At 34.0% G+C, this 20,879-nt stretch overlaps 1 protein-coding gene across 2 annotated transcripts in view; it reads left to right on the top strand.

Moving 5' to 3' along the window:
* Window positions 1–15,790, top strand: part of Smug (Single-strand-selective monofunctional uracil-DNA glycosylase) — a 67,477-nt gene extending 51,687 nt beyond the window's left edge. The window contains exons 3-4 of one of the 2 annotated variants that reach the window (XR_015038236.1): window positions 4,136–4,674; window positions 14,736–15,790. The gene's annotated coding sequence lies outside the window, so the exon portion shown is untranslated. Of the gene's footprint in view, window positions 1–4,135; window positions 4,675–7,696; window positions 8,260–14,735 lie in introns of those variants that run through there. The other variant, XR_015038237.1, reaches the window with a different exon arrangement.
* The last annotated feature ends 5,089 nt before the right edge of the window (window positions 15,791–20,879 follow it).

Below are 20,879 nucleotides of genomic sequence, written 5' to 3'. Positions count from 1 at the left end.
TCGGGATTTTAACGCTTTGTAGTATTTATTGCATAAAACTTAAATTCATACTTAATACATGAAATGAAAAATTCTGTTTGCATGCGCGTACAATAGTAGCAAAAATGGCGACTAGTGAATAGAAAGTTTTTTGTGTTCTGCAGTTTTCAAAGACCGAATCTGTTGTTACTGTGCAACCTGTGTTCCAGATTAAGTTCAGATGTGATCCTCCAAATGATAATAGCATCCTTAGATGGTACATCATCAGTTTGAAAATACCAGCTGCTTTGGAAAGGGAGAGTGATAGGATTCATGCTGAGCTGTCGAGCTGGTATGGCGTTATCTCTTATCGCTCCTGTTAACTTAGGCGTCGCTCATCATGCGAGCATCGTGCTCATGTGAAAATCCTTCTGCATCGTGTTTTTACGAATGTGTTTTTCGGTTCTGATGGTACTACCTTCTTATGTAGTGACAGGGTTCGTACGGTCCTTAAGAGTCCTTAAAAGTCCTTAAGTTTTTGGAATCGATGTTTGGTCCTTAAAAGTTCTTAATTTTGACCGAAATCGGCAGAAAGTCCTTAATTTTAATCATCTGAAATTTCTGTTTGTTTTTGCGACTGCCATTTTGAGTGTGAATTAGCATTTTGGAGGAATATTTTTCACAGTTCGCTGGAAAATATCATTATCTTTTGAATGTGTGAATGCGTTCATGGGTTATAATTTGTTCCTATTTCTAATATACATAAATGGTGGGATAGAGTTTCTAAGCAAAAAGTGCAACACAAGCATTTCGAAATTATTTCATTTTTTCCATTTTTCTAGTGAAGAGCTCTTAAACAAATTTTCGCTTTTGGGGATGTGAATTTTTTTATTAAATTGCTCTAAATTTGGTGACTTGTCAACATTTTGGCAATTTTAAGATCAATTTCTATAGAAAATTTTTAATTCCGAGATCTGGGAATTTTTCAACGATTTTTTTAGAACATTGATTTAACATTGATCATTAAAATAATGGTAATATATTGTAATTACATTTAAGAATTAATAATAGAGTAAAGCATTTTTATTTTTTGCTGTTGTATTATAAAATTCCATTTTGCCTACTTATTATACTGTATTTTGAATCTGAAAAATAAGCAAGGTATAATGCTATAAAGCACAATTTACGAAACTGTTCCTAGCTAAAGCAAAATAGCTATGTAATTAATTAAAAATGTCTTTTTAATTTTTTCATGGTAAAAGTTTTCTTATGTAATTGTCTCAGAATATCCAGAATTCTCAGAATATGCGTCAGTTTTCTCTATAAAATTAATTTTACACTTTTTTCGTCTTTTTTTTCCCCCAAAAAATATTTCTGGCTTTTTGCTGTTACTGAATTGGCAGGGGTAATTTTTCTTTAGAGTTTTAGACATTGCAGCTTGGAAAATTTAGAGAGATTTGAAGGCAAGATTTATAGACCCACGATTCTGGAAGATTCCAGAAAAATGTGGCAAAATGAAAAATGTCTCCATGGTATTAATCCATAATTCCTTACTTTTTGGAGTACGTCTGGAAGAACAATGAAAACATAATAGTTTATTTATTTTTTTTTTATTTCTGATACTAAAATCTTTTTCTTAACATATTTATCTTCCCTTTATTTTCGCTACTTTTCACCAGACACAAGCATGGAAAATATCAAAAATATATCAAGGGCAGGCATTAATAGAAAGGAATTTTTTTATTAATAAAGAAATTGAAAACTTACAATTTAAAAGATTCTACTAATATGTCTTAATGCATCATACACAGAGTTGTCATTAGGCATTTACCCAGATGATGCAATTTCTGTGGATCCTAAATTGTCTTCAGGGTATCAACACGTAATGGATGCATTAAACAGAAAGTTTGCGATGAATTTCTTACTTTTTGGAAAACGTCTGGAAGAACAATGGAAACATAATATTTGAATGTTTTACTTCTGATACTAAAATTTTTTTCTTAACATATTTATCTTCCCTTTATTTTCTCTGCTTTTCACTAGACACAAGTATAAAATGTCAAAAATGCTTCTAATCTTATCATATGGACAGGCATTATAGAAGATAATTTTTTTATTAATAAAGAAATTGAAAACTGACAATTTCAATGATTCACCTAATATGTCTTAATGCATCATACACAGATATGGCGCTAAGCATTTTCCCACCTGATACAATCTCTGTGGATCCTAAATTCTGCTGCCTGCTGCCTTTCTAAATTCTGCTGCCAATGTTCTAAATTCTAAAATTTTGACATTTCTAGATTTTTGTTGCTCGATGTGTTACTAAATTTTTAAAATTCTGTCACACCAGCTCTGTAACCAGACCTTACCATATATATTTCATATTTCTTCTGAATGTTCATATTACTAAAGAAATAAAATTAGCAGCTTTCTCTATACATTCTAAATGCATTTAGTGTCTTTAGAATAACAGAAATCTTTAATTAAATCCAAAAATTCTAAAATGGAAAGGAAACTTGGAAGAAAGGAACTGAATGCATTAAGAGAAAGGGAAATTATTCTTCAAAAATATGTACAGATATTGTTATGTAAATTATCCAGTTGTTTACAATTTCAGCCTTTACTATAATTTCCCATTTCTATTTCCTCACCAGAATGCAAATCACTTAGACAGTATTTAAACTGAGATTTTTGGAGTGTAAGACAAGAGTGTATTTCTGATCTCCACTTGCTCCCTGCATTAGTTCCTGCCAGCTCTGATAATTTATAATTATTCGTCTTCACATTACTGCTGCCGACATTTGAATTTGTTATGACTATAAAGTTACTGCGTGATCTTAAAATGAAATGAAATTGTATAGTCTGATTACTAGTCCATATTTTTAGTTTTAATTTGATTCTTCTTCTTTAATTACATCATCACGAGCTGTAATTGATTTATTTAGCATAAGAACATGCCTTTATGTTCTGAGTTCTTTTTAAATAAGAAGCTTATTTAAATGTTTGTAGGTACTTTCAGACATAGCGATAATTTGCTTCACATCTGTCCGGAGGGTTTTGGACTATTTAACTTTTACCAGATCAAGTAAACCCTCATAGGTACATTTTGGAGAGGTTGATAGGTTAGGAGCTAAAACACGTAGAAACTAGTGAGAACATTGTCTTGCGTATTGAGACAAAGTTCTAACTGTTAGAAAAATGTCTGGGAAGGCTTCAAATTAAAAAGACGCATAAATATTTTGTTGAGTGTTGTTGCTACAAAACATAAATATTTTGTAGCTTTTAATGTATGATTATCCTAATATCATTTAAGAATCAATGCCGTAAATTACATGTATTTTAAACTGTGAAATTTTATTCGATTTGGATTTAATAGGGCTATTTTAACAAATATTGTTAAAAAATAAATAAAATTTAATAGTAAACATGTAAATACATAATGACTGAGGTTATCTAATACCTAATTTAATTACTTATAACTAACTGGTTATCTTTAAAAATTATCTCTGCATTTTAAAGCAAGTTATTGCCTTTCATTAACCCTTATTGTGGTCACAAGATAAAACACAAAAATGTAAAAATTCGTGTAAACCTATTCTTCGCATCTAGTGAGACTTAAAATAATGCAAAACAACTTGTCACCTCTGGTGCTTTAGTGGATTATTAGGACCTTAAACTATATTAACTGAGTTACAACCGCTGGAACTGTACAAGAAACTACGAAACGAACTGCGCTAGACAGAGCCCAGCTAACTTTCAAAACTTGCGAACCGTGCTTACATCATGTCTTTCAGGTTTGTTCTGATTAGCAGGTCTGTCTTTAGGTAAGCAGGAGCGGTGACAACAGCTAGTCTTTTGTTTTGAATCGTGCTGATTGTGATTTTACTTCTCACTTTATGCCGCTTGACATAAAATCTACTTACTATTTACTAAACCCGTAGACTGAGCAAGTATGTAACAAAATGGGACATTAAAAAAAAATCAACATAAAGCTAACTGTTAGTAAAACCTAAATAAAATGTCATTTATCTTCTTTCAAATATGTCCAATTATTATGAGTGTAGAATATTTAATGCTACTTGATAAATTTCATAAAGTTTATTTTATTCTCAAACTTATTAATAATTATGTTTAATAATAATGCATTCGACTTATGGATCTATTTTATTTTTAGGATGGTATTACAGTGAAGTGAAGTTAAGCACAGATAATATTTTTAATTGAATGTATTCAGTTCCCATTTGCTTATAGGTCCTTAATTTTTTTTCATTAATGATCCTTAAAAGTCTTTAAAAGTACTTAATTTCCATGTGCAGAAATGTGTGCGAACCTGAGTGAGCTTATTATTATTGACTATGGATTATTATTTTTTTAAAATCATGCGGGGGAAGATTTCCCTTCGTCGTCAGTTATGGATTTGAAAACAGCAGCCCATCACCTCGTGGCGGAGCTACCGGACGAAATTGTGAAAAGTGCGGATTGCATATTGGATAAGGACTGGAACAATGTGTTAGTAAAGGATAAGTTTACATACGAGGACTTTTAAGTCTGCTAAGAAATATGTAGAGAAAATCCAACAGCACATCAAGCTGATCGCTAATGAGTGGACTGAAAAAATCAATAGTGCAGCTTCGGAGAAAATCAAACAAGCCAGATTAATGGAATATCAGCAAAAATGTGGAGTCGCCGAGGGCTTACTTCAGTTATTTCAAGGTAAGTATGCTACTTATGGTGACTTATATCCTGATCTTAAAAATGTGAGTTATGATGATCTTGTTCATATGGAATCCAATCCCATGCATAAAATTGCTCTTATGATTGATAACCCTCGCCTGTTTAGTTCCAACAAATCATCTTTTAAACCTGTTATGCAAATTACACTGGTGTGCAAAAATTAAGGACGAAGTCGAAAAATTAGCATATCAGCTGAAAGAAGAGGCAGAGCGGACAGAAAGACCAATCAGGAGATTAAGTAAGGTGATGTACGGTAGCACATGCGCAGATATGCAGATAGACGTAATGGGGAAGTGTCTGAGTAGTATACAGCATGTTGTCGGTGTAAGATCAGTATTTCTGGCAAAGAGATTGAACGCCGTATAGCAGTTAAAATCACACCGAGTTGCTGCCTCAGCGAGAAATGGCGAATAATCAATCTGTTAGACGACATCTGGATGCTTTTACCCGAGGTCGAATCATTGGGAAGTTGGAGGAAGGCCGCAGTGCGACAAGTGTGGCTGCAGAGTTCGGAATTGCTCACAGCATCGTTTCACGACTTCAGACAATTTCAAACTACAGGAACAGCTATCCGGGGTGCTTAGCTTAGTAGTGGTCGTCCACGAGGAACCACACCCGCAGATGACCGGTGTATTGCCTTACAGGCCAGAAGAAACAGGCGGCAGACAGCGGGAGAAATCGCTAGACACACGACACAGGCGACTGGAAGACCGATATCGCGTTTTACCGTGGCCAGAAGACAGCACGATGGTGGTCTGTTTGCACGACGCCCTGTACGGTGTGTACCTCTAACGCCTGCCCATCAGAGAAGGCGTTCTCTGTGGTGCCGGGAACACCGGAATTGGAGAGACAATGAATGGGGACGAGTAATCTTTACAGATGAGAGCAGATTCAGTCTGAGTAGCGATTCTCATCGCATACTCATCTGGAGAGAGCGGGAAAGCCGCAATCATCCCTCGAACATCATTGAAAGGAACAGGTATGGAGGTGGCGGTGTTCTCGTTTGGGGAGGCATCATGCTTGGTAGTCGTACAGACCTTCACATCTTCGCAGGTTCAGTCAACGGGACCCGTTTTTGTAACGAGATTCTTCTTCCATATGTGCGTCTTTTTAGAGGCGCTATGGGTCCGCAGTTCCTTTTCATGGACGACAATGCACCATGTCATCGACAGTAGCTGCCGAACAGTTCTTAGAGAGTGAGGATATTGAATGTATGGATTGGCCGGCACGATCTCCAGATCTCAATCCCATCGACCATGTATGGGATTTTCTAGGCAGACGCTTGGCAGCTCGTACCTTACTACCAGTAAAGATTCCGGAGCTTCGATTGGCGCTGCAAGAGGAATGGGCAGCATTGCCTCAACAACTCATTTACACCCTCATTCTCAGCATGGGCAGACGCTATGAAACCTGCCTAGCAGTCAGGGGAGATCATATATCCTATTCAAGACCGCATGTTTCTTGCTGGACACCCATCACAGGGATGTTTCGGCCTTCAGTCGCATTGCACTCCATTCTACTTTTTCAATAAAGCTTCTTTTTATCCCTCTGATTTCTCTTTTAGTAAGTGTTGCTTACATTACTCATGTCCTTACGTATTGGGGATCTTACGGTATTAAATGTGTTGATTTGGAAAGCTTTTGTACAAAGTTATATTGAAAAAACCGTCTCGTCCTTAATTTTTGCACACCAGTGTAGTACTAGTAGCTCCAATGTTAGTGAATCTGATAAATATGTTGTTAATGCTATTGTTTCACAAGAAACTGCTAATGCATGCAGTTCAAATGTTAGGAATCCTCATGGTAATAATTCAGTTGTTGATAATGAAATTGTAAAGCCTAAACGGCCCTCTAAAAAATCTCAGAAATGTTCCTTGAAGCAGATTCATGCGGATGGCTTTACGTTGCCGAAAAATACGGCTCGCCCTCCCAAGTTAGTGAAGCCTAATACTGAAATTCCGGTAAATAACATGTTTGAGAATCTGTGAAATGAAGTAGGTGATAACACTGAAACCCATATGGGTACACAAGCAATTGTTCAAGTTGCTGAACCTAAAACTAAGCCAATTAGGACCAAGCCTGTCTGTAAATATTCTGACTTTCTTAAACAATTATGTGAAGATACTAAGTTTTGCAGGAAAAGTCACTTATGACTTTCTTAAAATTTTTCCTAAAACTAATGATGAACACAGAGGAATCGCAAATTATCTCGAAGCTAAAAATGTTGAACATTATCTTATTCAAAAAAAGATGAACAAGTCCATCAAAGTAGTTATTAGAGGCCTACCGACTGATTGTTCTCCTGATGAAATTAAAGATGAAGGTTTGAACTTAGGTTTCAAGGCAAAAAATGTTTCACAAATGCACACACTTAGGTCGCGTGCACCTATGCCTCTCTTCCACATTCAGCTTGAAAATGTTAGTTTGTTAAACTTAATAACTTCTTTACTTTAAAAGTAGACTCAACTAATGAGTATATCTCAAGAATTCAAAATTTTTATTATTACATTTTTAAACAGTTCACATGACATTCAGCTAGCACAGTAACATGTGCATCACAACAAAGGAATCGCATAGCATGAGCCATTACAGTTATAGTTATTTACAGTTACAGTTATAGTTATTTTAAATATACATCACACATGAATAACGCCAATTAATAACATTCAACTTTCATATTTATTTTTCAAAATTTAAATAAATATATATATATATATATATTTAAATTTTATATATATGTATATATATATATATATATATATATATATATATATATTTAAATTTTATATATATGTATATATATATATATATATATATATATATATAAACATTGTGTACCCATACTTATGGAATATTTATATACTCTCGGTCTTGATAGTTATGCTCTCTCTCTCAGTTTTTCCTTAACTTACCAATCTTGTAATTTTGTTCATAATTAATTTGTTGTCACCATAAGTTTCAACTTACCATCTTATAATCTACTGTATTTATTTATGATTTAGCTTTCAAGTCACCAGCTCGAATGTTTTTCCAGATGCACAACTTAATCATTAAGTACTTATTTCTTCATATTTTTACAAATTTCTGACTCTTCTAAATTCTTCATTCACTTTTTCGCACTTTAATGTGAACTATTATGTCTGCATAATTAAGAACAGTTCAAATTTTCGATCTGGGGTAAGATCTTTGGCTTAGGCACCCAAGTGTTCTGACACCGCTCCACAGGAGAAAAGGGAGGAGTACGAGTCTAATTTTTATGGAAGAGAGTGTTGAGTTCATAAAGGATCGTGTGTGCCTCCACTACCAGTTGACCTATCCAACCTAAGAAACAGGATTGAGGCAGCTTTTGCAACATTTATACCACGAACACTAATCAACGTTTGGGAAGAGCTCGGCTATCGACTTAATGTGTGCCATGTAACGAAAGGTGCTCACATTGAACATTTGTAAGCTTCTAGGTATAACTGTTTGAGTTGTTCTTTCATTTCATGTATCAATTATAATTTTAAGTTTTACGTAATAAATACTACAAAGTGCTAAAACCTCGATATGCACTTAGAAACACCCTGTATTATCCTATCTTCTTGAAATTTTACATATTTATTGCTTACATCACTGAGACTCGGGAAGTAAGCAAAGTCATATAAAAATCACATCTTACTGAAGCCTACATGTCTATATCTTTTAGAATGTGAATAGAACAGCAGAATAGCTGCTACCATTTCTCAGTAGATATTCTACCTAATAACAATAAATATTTTACAGTCATGCTTACATGATATTCTGTCTCTTTTCAAGAGAACAATGAAATATCGCTGATTGTAGCTTTTCTTAAGAATCTCTTTCACATTCTTTCAGAACGTTTATGTCAATGAGATAATTAATCTAATTTTTATCGATAATTTGTAGTTTACTGCAGGAAGAATAAATCCAGAAATACTACTTACATATTTTTCATTTCTAACCATTTTTGACAAATAAAAACTGTCTCCAGTGAGATTTATCACTAGTAATTGATTAACGCTCATTTATGCGCATACCTGCATGTTTTTGCATACTAAATAGGGAATACTTTTTTGTAATTTAGTTTTTTAATTGCCTAATTTTATACATGATGAATATTTTAACTTAGAAAAGAGCGCCTGTGAGGACGAACTTAACGGACCTATATCAGAGCACAAAAAGCAACACTTGAAGGTACTGCCGAAATAAAATTTTCATCTTTGGAATGGCCATTTTGTAATTTAATGGACCTAGATAAAGAGCTATCCGGATTATTTCTTAACGATGAATCGGAAACAAAATGCGCGGATGAGTACGACGTCGCAGAGAGTTATAAAGTAAGATTTGATGAAATTAAAACTCAGAATTTCAATTTAGAATAATAAAATGCCATGCCACTTAATTAGTTCTGAAAAGACTAAACTGAAACTTCCGAAAGTTTTGGTTGTAAAGTGTGGCGGTTAAATAAAAGATTGGCTCACCTTTTGGAGTCAGTTTAGCAGAATTCATGACGATAAATTAGTGGAAGTAGTAGATAAATTCCTTTATTTAACATAGTGTATGTCTCCCGGTAATAGAACAAATAAAATATTGACAGTTACCCTCCAACAGCAGAAAAATATAAAAATGACAGTTGAAAGCTTAAAAAATAAGATTTTGTCTGGACGAACTGCTTGTGAAATTTTATGCGCGCGAACTTTTCATTTTAGCTATAAAAAACGCTACGAAAACTAAAGGTAACATAATTCAGCTTTATGATAAATTGGAATGGTATTTGAGGTCACTTGAGTCTGTTGGTATGGCTTCTGATAAATACTCTGCTGTGTTGTTCCCTTTAGTTGAATCTTGTATACTTTAAGAATTAATTAGTTTATCTAAGAAATTCTGTATTCAATAAATATGAAAATTCGTATTCTGCTATATTATCCCAATTATTGCTGTTTTTCGTGCAAAAGCTGAAAGCAAAGAACGTGTTTCACTTGCGAAAGTAGGGATTAAGCAAAACGATATTTCCACGAGAAAGATTAAATTTACAGATATTAAATAGTAATAGAAAAAGAATATTTTGCAGTAAGGCTCATGAGACTAAAATTTGTTTCAAGCCTCATAATCTTATACTAGAAGAAAAATACTGAAGTATTTTAAAAGGTAATAGAACTTATGTTAAGGTTATTTTTCGTGTCTAAAGCCAGATCATTTATCGAGAAATTTCAAAACATGTTAAATGTATCATTTGTTTAAGAAACACTAGCCAATTATGTGTTGAAGTGAAGCATAAATTGAGAGCTTTAACAGAGGAAGATCTTAAAATGTGATTCAGCTACTATGCTCTCAATAGTGTTTCTGGTGACGTTTTGCTGCGGACGTAGTTATTTATAATAGAAGTGCATAGAAAACGAATGGTAGTAAGAGCTCTCATCGAGACTAGTTCTCAACGGTCTTACATTCTGAATTCAGAGGTTGGAAAATTTGAATTGAAAGCAGAGTTTCTGAATCATACAGTGTTTGAGGGGGGAGGTAGTACTTAAAGAAGAAATCATAAATGTTATGCGTTAAAGACTAACGGATTGAGCGGTAATTAATTTCTGCAAAATGGAAGTTTTCGACCAACAAGTAATTTGTAACACTGTGCAGAAATTGAAAGAAGGTATTTGTGTAGAAAAGCTTCAAGCAAAGGGTATACAGTTTCACGATGTGGTAATAAATTTTCCTCAAATAGAACTATTAATAGGAGCTGATTACCGAGATTTTGCTGGATTAATATATCAGATGAAATGTTGACTTGTAGCTATGAAGACACATTTGGGATGGTCAATTATGGGGAAATAAGAGAAGTACGTCGGTCATGGTGTCGCATCTCTGACAGTTCGAAGTAATGATATCGCTAATTTGTTGAATCTCGAAGCGATAGGTCTTATCTGTCCATGTGAGCAGGAAAATGAAGAATTAGAGCAAGTCACCTTACATCATTTTAGAGAGCTTTTTCATATTAATAAAGATTTAAGATATGAAATTAATCTTCCTTAGGTAGAATATAAAGCTGACCTACCAAATAACAAACTACCAAATAACCAGAACCTCTTTTAAGTTTCATCACTTCCAAGTTGAGAAAAGATGATAAATACTATACATATAATGGAGCATTCAAAGAGAGATTGGCTGATGATACTACTGAAGAATGTACAGAAGGTCTTGGCCACTATTTGCCTTACCGTGTGGTATTCAAAGAAAATTTCACAATGTCCTGTGTTCGATGCATCCTCCAACCAAAAAAAAAAAAAAAAAAAAAAAAAAAAAGAAACTTATCTTTGAATGACTGTTTATTGAACATGCCTAACTATTTAAAAGAACTTCCGTCAGCTATTGTGTAGTTTCGTCTAGAAGAAATTGGACTAAAATCTGATATAAAGGCCTTTCTCCGCATTTCAATAGCCAAATAACATCGTGAATCGTGCAAAAAGTTCCTCGGGTGTGACAGATAAAGGTGTTTTATTACTGTAGAGATGTTTTCGTCTTAAACTGCGGTCCAGTTTTATTAAACGCAGTTTTACAATTTCATTTGGAAAAAGGTACATTCCTCCCTCTACGAGGTATCTTTCGCCAGTTGTTGAACCTGACTGACTGATTATTATTTTGCCGGAATACTATATAGAAATACAGTTTATCTGGCTCAATAAACTTTATGCCAAAGGCCTAAATCACATAAAACTGTCTTAACAGATAAAATACACAAAGGAAGCAAGAAGTCGAGAATGAGGATAAATAGCATCGCAAGCAGCGAAAAAACTTGAGAGCTGAAGGTAAGGCAAGCATGGGAAGTCATGAGGATGTAGCAAAAAATAAGATACATGTAAAATAAGAATGAGGATAAAATACTAACTACAAATACAATAAAAACAAAGTGAAAAATACTAATGAGTATATACAAATAAATGCTATATTAAACGGGAAAGTTTGAGTCCCTAGTGAGGTGGGCTGCAAATGGTCTTAGTTCATGAACCTCCTTTAAAACTTTATAAGAGAAAATGTGCAACTTACTCATATGCTCACAAACTGTGGCTTTATCGAAGAAATTCCTATTTAATTTTCTTAGATATTCATCAATTAATTCCAGCTTGAGATCTTTGTGCAAAATCGTACTACTAACATAGTAGTATGCGTTGGTAATAATTCTTAAAATTTTATTTTGTACAACCTGGAGCTTCATAATATCTCTTTCTGAGGCAGCAGTACAGGCAGGTGAGGCGTAGATGATAAGGGGTCTAATAGATGTGATATATAAAAGCCTTTTCTTTTTAAATCAAGCTACAGTACTTTCCTAGCAATGGTATAAAGCTACTGACAACACTGAAAACTTTCCTTTTTTATGTCTGTAACATGATCAGTCCATTTCAGTCTTTCTTTCTAGATCAGTTCCAAATACTCGGCCTTGCGCACTTGTGGAACTTCATTATGAAAATAATGGTAATTTTCTTCTAACCAGAGTACGTGTCTGCTTTAGTCTAATAATAATCAATTGTGATTTACTTGTATTAATGAGAATGCTCCATCTAGTGCACCAACTTTCAATGTCCGGCATAAGATTCTGCAATTTCTTGATCGCATGGTTTGCATTTACGAACTTTACAGCTAGCGCTGTATCGTTCACATAGCATCCAAGGAAGTGATTTCTGTCGAGCTGGGCGCGAGGGAAGTCAAGTCCTAAAATAAGTGCAAAACCGATCCCAAAAGTTGATCCCTGACGGACACCAGCATTAATGTCACGAATACTAGAAAAGTCTTGTCCTGCAGAGACTAAATTTTCTGTTTGAAAGGAAGGACATGATGGGTTGAATTAATTCACGCTTCATATGAAGATTAATCAATTTGTGAATTAGTCGCTCCTGCCAGACGCGGTCAAACGCTTTCCCCAAGTCCAACATGAGTAAGGCGCAATATTTTGCTTGTTAATGCAGCGCCTCACCACAGAACTCAATTAGTCGTACAACTGCTTTGTAGTCCATAACTTTTTACGAAAGCCGAATTGCTCGAGCGATAATAACTCTAGGGCTTAAGCCTAGTGAGAATGATTCTTTCATATATTTTTCCTTGACCCCTAAGCAAACTTATGAGTTGTTGTGTTCCTTCCTTTTATCTAATAATTAAATGTGGAGGAACCTAGTGAACAGCTAAGCGAATAATCGCTTAAGTTCAGTAACAGAAACATAAAACTCACGAAGGGTTTATTACCTTTATTGCTCAAATTAAGGACTAACAAGATGGCCCCTTTCTCAGGACGTACACAAAGCCTCCACTTGGGCTTAAAATGATAACAAATAAGATCTTCCTTAGGCACTACACGGAAAGGGAGGATGCCCCGTGGAGGTCTTTTCAAGGGAAACTGGCTCGTATCCACTTACATATGGGGAAACAACGAAAACGTCCATGCAACCAGCCCATTCGCCGAGACGCGTGTTTTTCCTTCATCCTTAAGAACAACAACCCGCGACTAAATTTGCCGATTTATCAGGTCTTGGCGAAATCGTTACACCAAGCGCATGCGCAAAAAGAAATAACGCTGTCGGTTTATGTTCCAAATTTGTGATGGCTGTGAGTATGTCAAACGAAGTGGAAAATGAATTTTATAAAATTTTATTTGATGGATATTCCTACAAAGAAGTGTCTTCCAAGTTCGGAGGAAAAGAGGATTTCGACTTTGAGATCAGATGTGATCATAATAGTGAAGATAGATGGGAGAATTGGGAAATACATTTTGAAGCTGTTTCCCACGGGCATTGGATTGTACCTTCCAAAACAACACAATGCAAGTCGGAAACAGCAAAGTTTATTTTTAAGAAAGATTATGTGTGTCAACATTCAAGACTAAATAAGAAAGAGGCTAGTTTCAGAAATAAAGAATGTTTAGCTGCTTTGCATGTCAGAATTTAAAAAAATAAGAAATATACAAGATGTCGTGATGAGTATGTAAAAAAGAATCTGTGCACTTTGATTAAAGTTTCATTTCGGCATACACATCGATGTGATGTTGCTGAAGCGTGGAATTGCTTACGGCCAATTTTTTCGGTGAAAGAAATAAAGAATGTTTAGCTGCTTTGCATGTCAGAATTAAAAAAAAATAATAAGTATACAAGATGTCGTGATGAGTATGTAAAAAAGAATCTGTGCACTTTAATTAAAGTTTCATTTCGGCATACACATCGATGTGATGTTGCTGAAGCGTAGAATTGCTTACGGCCAATTTTTTCGGTGAAAGAAATGTTCATCAACTACTTTCGTGTCGGTAAAATAACAATTAAAACTATAATATTTTTTTCTGCTATACATCCACAGAGTTCACTGTTAGTAAATATTGTCAAAATGGTGACGATAAAGGTAGTCTCATAAACATGTAATCTGAACGTAGAATTGTTCTACCTAATGGACAATATGTTTTATTACTTTTCGTGATATTCAGTACCTCATATTTCGTATAATGAATTTTACTTAAGATATCGGCATTATTTTAATTGCCCTAGTTAAACCTTGAACACATTATAGGTGACGATATGAATTTGCCCAGCTCTATTTCATTTTGAAACAATGACCAGGAGATAGATGCAAAGATCATTTACCCCTCTTCCGTTCCCATTAACTCTTGAGGACTTATTGTTCCATGTACCAGGGCTTCATTTCTAAAATTAGAAGTGCCGGAGCCCTATGAAAGACTGTTAGGAAGGAAAGAAAAAGTAAATAAATAATTAAAATAGCTGATAATTAAAAAATAATTTAAAATTAATATTAATTTGATTAAATTAATTAAATTAACAAAAATGTAAAGATAAAGAGAAATTTAATAAATTATTAAATTAATTTTGAATAGTTAAATAGAAAAAAAAAGTATCGGACCTCATCTTATTTGAGGCATTCTCCAGAATTACAATTCCACTTAGATGCTAAGACGCAGCTCAGCCAATCTCCGTCTGAGTTTAAGCCCTAATTATACATAAAATGTACTATTCCAAGGAATGGGATGACAAGTATCTGTCTTTTTTTTTGCAGCACACCAAAGAAAAAAGATAAAACGATTAAAGCTCTACTAAGGAGAATAGTGAGAATTCTAGAAAGAGTATGAGGGTATGGAAAGAAATTAACTGAAAAGTGTAGCTTTGAAGATAAAGAGGGAAGAATTCAAGACTACCTGATCACGATGCCCTGTCGATATAAGGCTTCTTGGTACAAGACAAGTGGCAGCAGTGGTCCCCCCCGTGTGGTTATATCATTCAGAAAGGTCTACAGCTCTGCAGAAGGAAGTCAATAGCATGGAACGTGCACGACCAGGGTGTCATTTTTAGTTCTTTGAGGAATACTTTACTTTTACAAAGGTCTTAAAATTACTGTCAGAAAGAACTAAGGGTTATAAAAGAAAGCATGGATTTTCATTTTTCTAGAATGAAAAAGTGAAATTATTATTTAATATTTTTATTTAAATTAATGACTGCAAAAATGTACGCCTTAATTTTAAGAAAGTATACTGATATAACACAGTTTTTTCAAAATGCTTTAATCATGTATAAAACAAATTTTTGTTTATTGAATATATTAATTTTAATATTTTATGCTAACCATAACACAATATAAACCTGAATTGCCAGTTCTCTGAGCAAACAGGCATAGAAATCATACTAACAGTACACACTCAAGCAATGGGTAAGATACTACTAAATGATCCTCGTTCCTCTTTCTGCATAAAACATTTGCATCTCTTACTATCAGATCTTTGACAACTCAGGATACTAAACATAATCATTACTCAACCACCTGTAATTATAATGCAGTCGCTGGCCTTTTAATTGCTAATTAATAATATATATATTATTAATTAGACTATATATTTATTACACCATTTTATATTTTAGTAATTTTAATTTGTTTAAATATAATTTGAAAAAGTTTTTTTTTTTTTTTTTTTTTTTCTAATCCGAGAACCTTTTTCCATTTAAACTAATGGTAAATAGTTCTTTGATACATACCATTTTGTTTATAAAAATGTTCAATGAAAGATTGCTTTCATTATGTATTAAAAAATCTGATTTTAATTAATATTTGAAAATTGTTTTGTAATTATATCAGCTTGACACTATTTATTAAAATAATTGCCATAATTTTTAAACTTTAAATTTCTAGATAAATATTTCTTGTAAGTGCGTAGTGCATATTAATAGCACATAACCTAAAATAGCAACAATATGCCAAACTTATGGTGTATATAATCCTTGCTGTATAATAAGAGGGGCAAAATATTAAAAGCAAGTCTTAAAATATTTTCATGCTTTTAAAATGAGATATATTTCTTGCAAGAGAGGTGGCACATAAAATTGTCATTTTGCCAATGTAATTAATATTTAAACGCTACAATTGTTAAATTACTTAGCTGACACATGAGAAATAATTTTTCTCTTGCAGTAAATGCTTCTATAATGTAAATCTTATGTCGATTAAGAATTCTTTTAACCTGTTCAATGACCATACGATTGCAATTAACTCCGATTTGCTGGCATGATAAATGCTTCTATATATTTTTTAACAATTTTCATAAAAATTAAAATTTGTAAGAAATAATTTCCAACATTTAAGATTGTGCACTGTTGTAGTTTAAATGAGAAATCAACTAGGATTTGATAAAATAACATTTATTAACAGACTTCAGAAACAAGCATGAGACATACCTAGATATAAAATGGTTAAAAAAAACTTTCCGCATACATATTTGCCAACCTATGATACTCACAAATCAGGAGAGGTTTTTAAGAAATTGGAGATTTTCCACAATGTTAAAGACTTTTAAATGATAAAAATATAGATTTTAATAATGAATTAACTTTAAATAGTAACTAATTCTTAAATGCAAGCAACACAAAAATACCTTACACATAAAAAACATTTTTATTGCTTGCATCATTTAAGAAAACAACAACAAAAAAAAAAAAAAAAAAAAAAAAAAAGACACTTTAATCAGTTTTCGTACAAATGTTATGAACAGTGGCAGATTTTGCTTTCGTATTCAGAATGTTATGAACAGTGGCAGATTCGTGCTTAGATAAACTTACAGTAATCGGAAAATGTTTCGTGTGTTGATCAGTTTTTTTTTATTTTGAGAGAAATTTGTATCAGCTTTACATTTGTATTTTGCAGTATTATTTTGAGAACTTCCAGCTGAATTGCTGAATGGTGCAGAAATTACTTTATTTTACTCAAACCTATTTTTAACAATGGAAGTTGTAATTACATCTCCATTTACTTTAGGTATTTTATAACTTTTAATACAGCCTTTTATCTTAACTCTCGAAGCATTTACTTCTTCTTTAAAAAATGCAAGAAGTGGGTTCCATTGATCGACGATTCTAGATAAGCATTTCTTTAAAGACAGCCAGCGTGTACACACATGTTTCAAAATTTTTCTCATTTCAGTATTATGCAGCTGTTGGAACTGTTTCAATTTTTCGTTCCTTTTTTAGAACTCCTTTCAAGATAATAAATATCAACAATGTGTTCATCCACATTTATTGGTAAAGAAGCTGCCCCTTTTTCTGCTGCTAAATTTAAAAGGTGACAGGTGCACCTCATAATCTGAAAATCTGAATTTTCCTTTCTTAAGATGCCTGCAACACCAGTCTTCAAGCCTACCATTACTGGTGCATTATCGGCACCGTGCTAAGCGATTATCCAGAGGGATCGCATTTTCTTTTAAAGTTTTAATAATTAACTGTGCTATATTAAAGCCTGTCGAATGTCCTTCTAAAGTGGGAACAGAAAGTAAACTGCACTCAATTTCTGAAGACTCTGGGTTAAAAAAAAAGAAACAACAATTGGATACAGTTTTGAATCAGTATTATCGCTTCCATCCTTAGAGAGGCAGAACGCAGCTGTTTTAATGCAATCAATAATTGAAGATATTTCTTTAATAATTGCACCTGTTTTGGTCCTTGCACTTGAGTATTTCTTAGCGATTTCACTATCGGCAAACATTTTTCTAAATAAAGCTGCAGCTTTATCCGATGCATTCAGTGGCAGGCTGTGCTCCAGTAAAAAGGCAAAGAACAGACATTCTGCATTAATAACTTTCTGGTCTTTTGCTTCCGAAGAAACATTTTTCGTTTTATTCAAAACAACTCATGTTGTCCTTGTGTTTTTGTGTACGCACATGATTGAGAACATCTGCCTTTCCACCATGCGAAATCGAAAAATTGCAACGACGGACTGTACACGTCGCAAATTTACTACATTTCCTTGAGGAAATAATGGAAGGAACTTCAACTGTGTACGATTTTTGAAACGTACAGGAGTATTTCACCTTTCTCGCAGACATAACGAAAGATGATAATTTCTAAAACTATTTCCCGAAGGCACGTGTACTCACACGACTCAGGACAAGATAAACGAAGTAACTAAAAAACAGCCAAATAACAGCCTTCAGCTTGCTTTGTGCTCATTGGCTAATATATGCCAAATAACATGCAGTGGAGGTCGATGCCCACTGGAGAACGATGTATGCTCTCCCTCACAAAGCAGAAATTCTCATCTGATTCGCAAGGTTTTGTTTTAGATATAATCTAGAGAAAATTCAATTGCTTTCAGACGTCCAAAATCTTTTTTTTTTTTTTTTTTTTTTTTTTTGTTCATATAACGAAGTATTAGGCCAAGTTCCATAAAAATCGTGAGAAATTTTAAGAATAAGAAAAAGTCGGAAGAAATATATTGTAAATCGGGTTGGCAGGAGAGCGGTTGAAAATCGGAAGTCTCCCGCCTAAATCGGGAGAGTTGGCAACTCTGCGCATATAATTGTTCCAATCAACAACTGTATTGCATATTATAAAATTCAACTGAGGTCAGTCCATGGTACCAATTGTACATAAATCTTACAGCTCTAAGGAATCTGAGACTTTTTTCTGGGCAAAATTTAAGATTGAAACGTTATTTTGGTGTATCGTAATTGGTAAAACACATCATTTCAGGATTATTTTTACAAAATTTTCAGCTATGAGGAATCTCTTTTTTCTGTAGTAATTTTACTGCTTCCTCATCTTTTTTTTTTTTTTTTTTTTTTTGTAAATCCCAGGCAACTTTGCTATTGAACAAGAATTTCTATCTGTAGAATTAAAGAGAAAGTGTTAGCACAAAAAATTAAACAAGTTACGTTGAAATAAACGCTTAATAAAACAAACAAATAAATATTGAACTTTTCTTTTTTGTACATTTTGATTCCCTTTAGGTCAGGGGTCGACAACCTGCGGCTCGCGAGCTACATGCGGCTTTTTGGATGTGAAGCTGCGGCTCTTTAGTTCCATACACAACTATTATTTATTATATATATATATATATATATATATATATAAAAAAAAAAAAAGAACTGAAGAAGAGCATCGAGAATTCAATCGGGATTGGACGCAGTTGTTCGCTTTCATATGCAACTCAGATGGCCTTCCGACTTGTCTCATTTGCCACGAAAAACTCGCACACAATAAGAAATCAAATTTAGAGAGACACTTCACTAAAAAACAGACTCAGTTTGCTAGTAAATATTCAGCCGGCGAAGAACGAAAAAAAAAGCTGTCGACGAGCTCCAAAAACAAAAACATCAATCAAGTTCCATGTTAAGTAAGTGGACGCAATCCACAAGTAATGTTAATCTGGCAAGCTTCACGGTATCCTTAGAAATTGCAAAAAAAGGCAAACCATTCACAGATGGTGAGTATGTCAAAGATTGCTTCATACGTGCATCTGAAGAACTGGTTTGTGATTTCAAAAACAAACCAGAAATCTTGAAAAAAAATCAAAGATTTGCCACTATTCGCTAAAACAGTACAAGATAGCATAGCTAAAATATCTTCAAATGTAACATATTTGCAGGTGGAAGATAAAACTTTCTTCTGCCTTGTAACTTGCTATAGATGAGTTTTGCGACATGGCACAAGTTGCTCTTTTTGTCAGGTCTTCCCAAGACCCAAAAGAAGAAGTTATATGATTGCTACCGCTCTCTGGACAAAATAGAGGGGGAAATATAGCGAATGCCGCGCAAAAATGCCTTGAAGACAATAAGATCGATTTAAATAAAATCGTTTCAATAGCAACTGATGGAACCAGAAGTATGACAGGAAAAAATAAAGGGGCAACATACAGCTGGTGAGTTAGAGAGTCCAAACGGCACTTTCAAAAACTGGTACTGTCCTTCATTCGTAACAAATGATGTGTACTTCCGACTTTCCTTTTCGACGTCCACGTGAAAAAAGCCATTTTTGAGATCAATAGTGCTGAAAACACGTGCTTCTTGAAGGCGGTCTAGGATATCCTCAATCAGGGGAAGGGGAAATCTATCCTTTACGACAACTTTGTTTAAACGACGATAATCAACGCAAACTCTTGGTGTCCCGTCTTTCCTTTTAACGATGACCAATGGGCTGGAATATTCCGAAGAACTCTGTTCTATAATTCCTGACTTTAGCCATTCGGATATTTGGGTTTCAACAATTTTCTTTTCCGCAAACGGTAATCTACGCGGTTGATGCGATACTGGTTCGTTATTTTTAACGAAAATTTTTAACTGTATGTCCGTTGATTTGGTCTTACGTGGCATATAGTTCGAAACTAACTGTTGAACAGTCTCTTTAAAGTAGTTTGGAACACTAGGTGCAATGTTTATTTCTTTTTCGTTACTAGCTAGGTCAACAGGTAAAACAGATACAATATTTACTTTCTCTACACTCTGTGACTTACTTTTTATGGTAACCCCATTTTCATTTATTAATATTTCACCTTTTAATATTACGTTTAAGCCTAAAATGGCTTCATGTGTCATTACATTGTTGTCTACAACACAAATATCTGCAGTACACTGGAAATCATTAATTTTAATATTACCTTTAAAGAAACCTAGAGGTTTTACTTGACATTTACCGAACCCACTCAGCGTTGAACTTACGGGCACGAGGCCTTCGATATTCAGTTTATCAAAAGTCGATCTACATAACAAAGTAGTTTGACTTCCTGTGTCTATTAACGCGGTTACATATACATCATTAATTTTTACTTCTTTGGTCAACATCGAGACTGCCCTCAGGGGCTCACTTTTGTGAGTACGGGTGTGGCAATCCTGAGGTACCCTAGCCCTTCAGGGGATCATCTTCTTGGTGAGACGGGTGTCACGAT

This window comes from Stegodyphus dumicola, chromosome 12, assembly GCF_044657685.1.
Source record: "Stegodyphus dumicola isolate Sdum_Otavi_A_Nest chromosome 12, ASM4465768v1".
Taxonomy (NCBI): domain Eukaryota; kingdom Metazoa; phylum Arthropoda; class Arachnida; order Araneae; family Eresidae; genus Stegodyphus; species Stegodyphus dumicola.
This window is presented reverse-complemented; position numbering and strand designations above follow the sequence as displayed.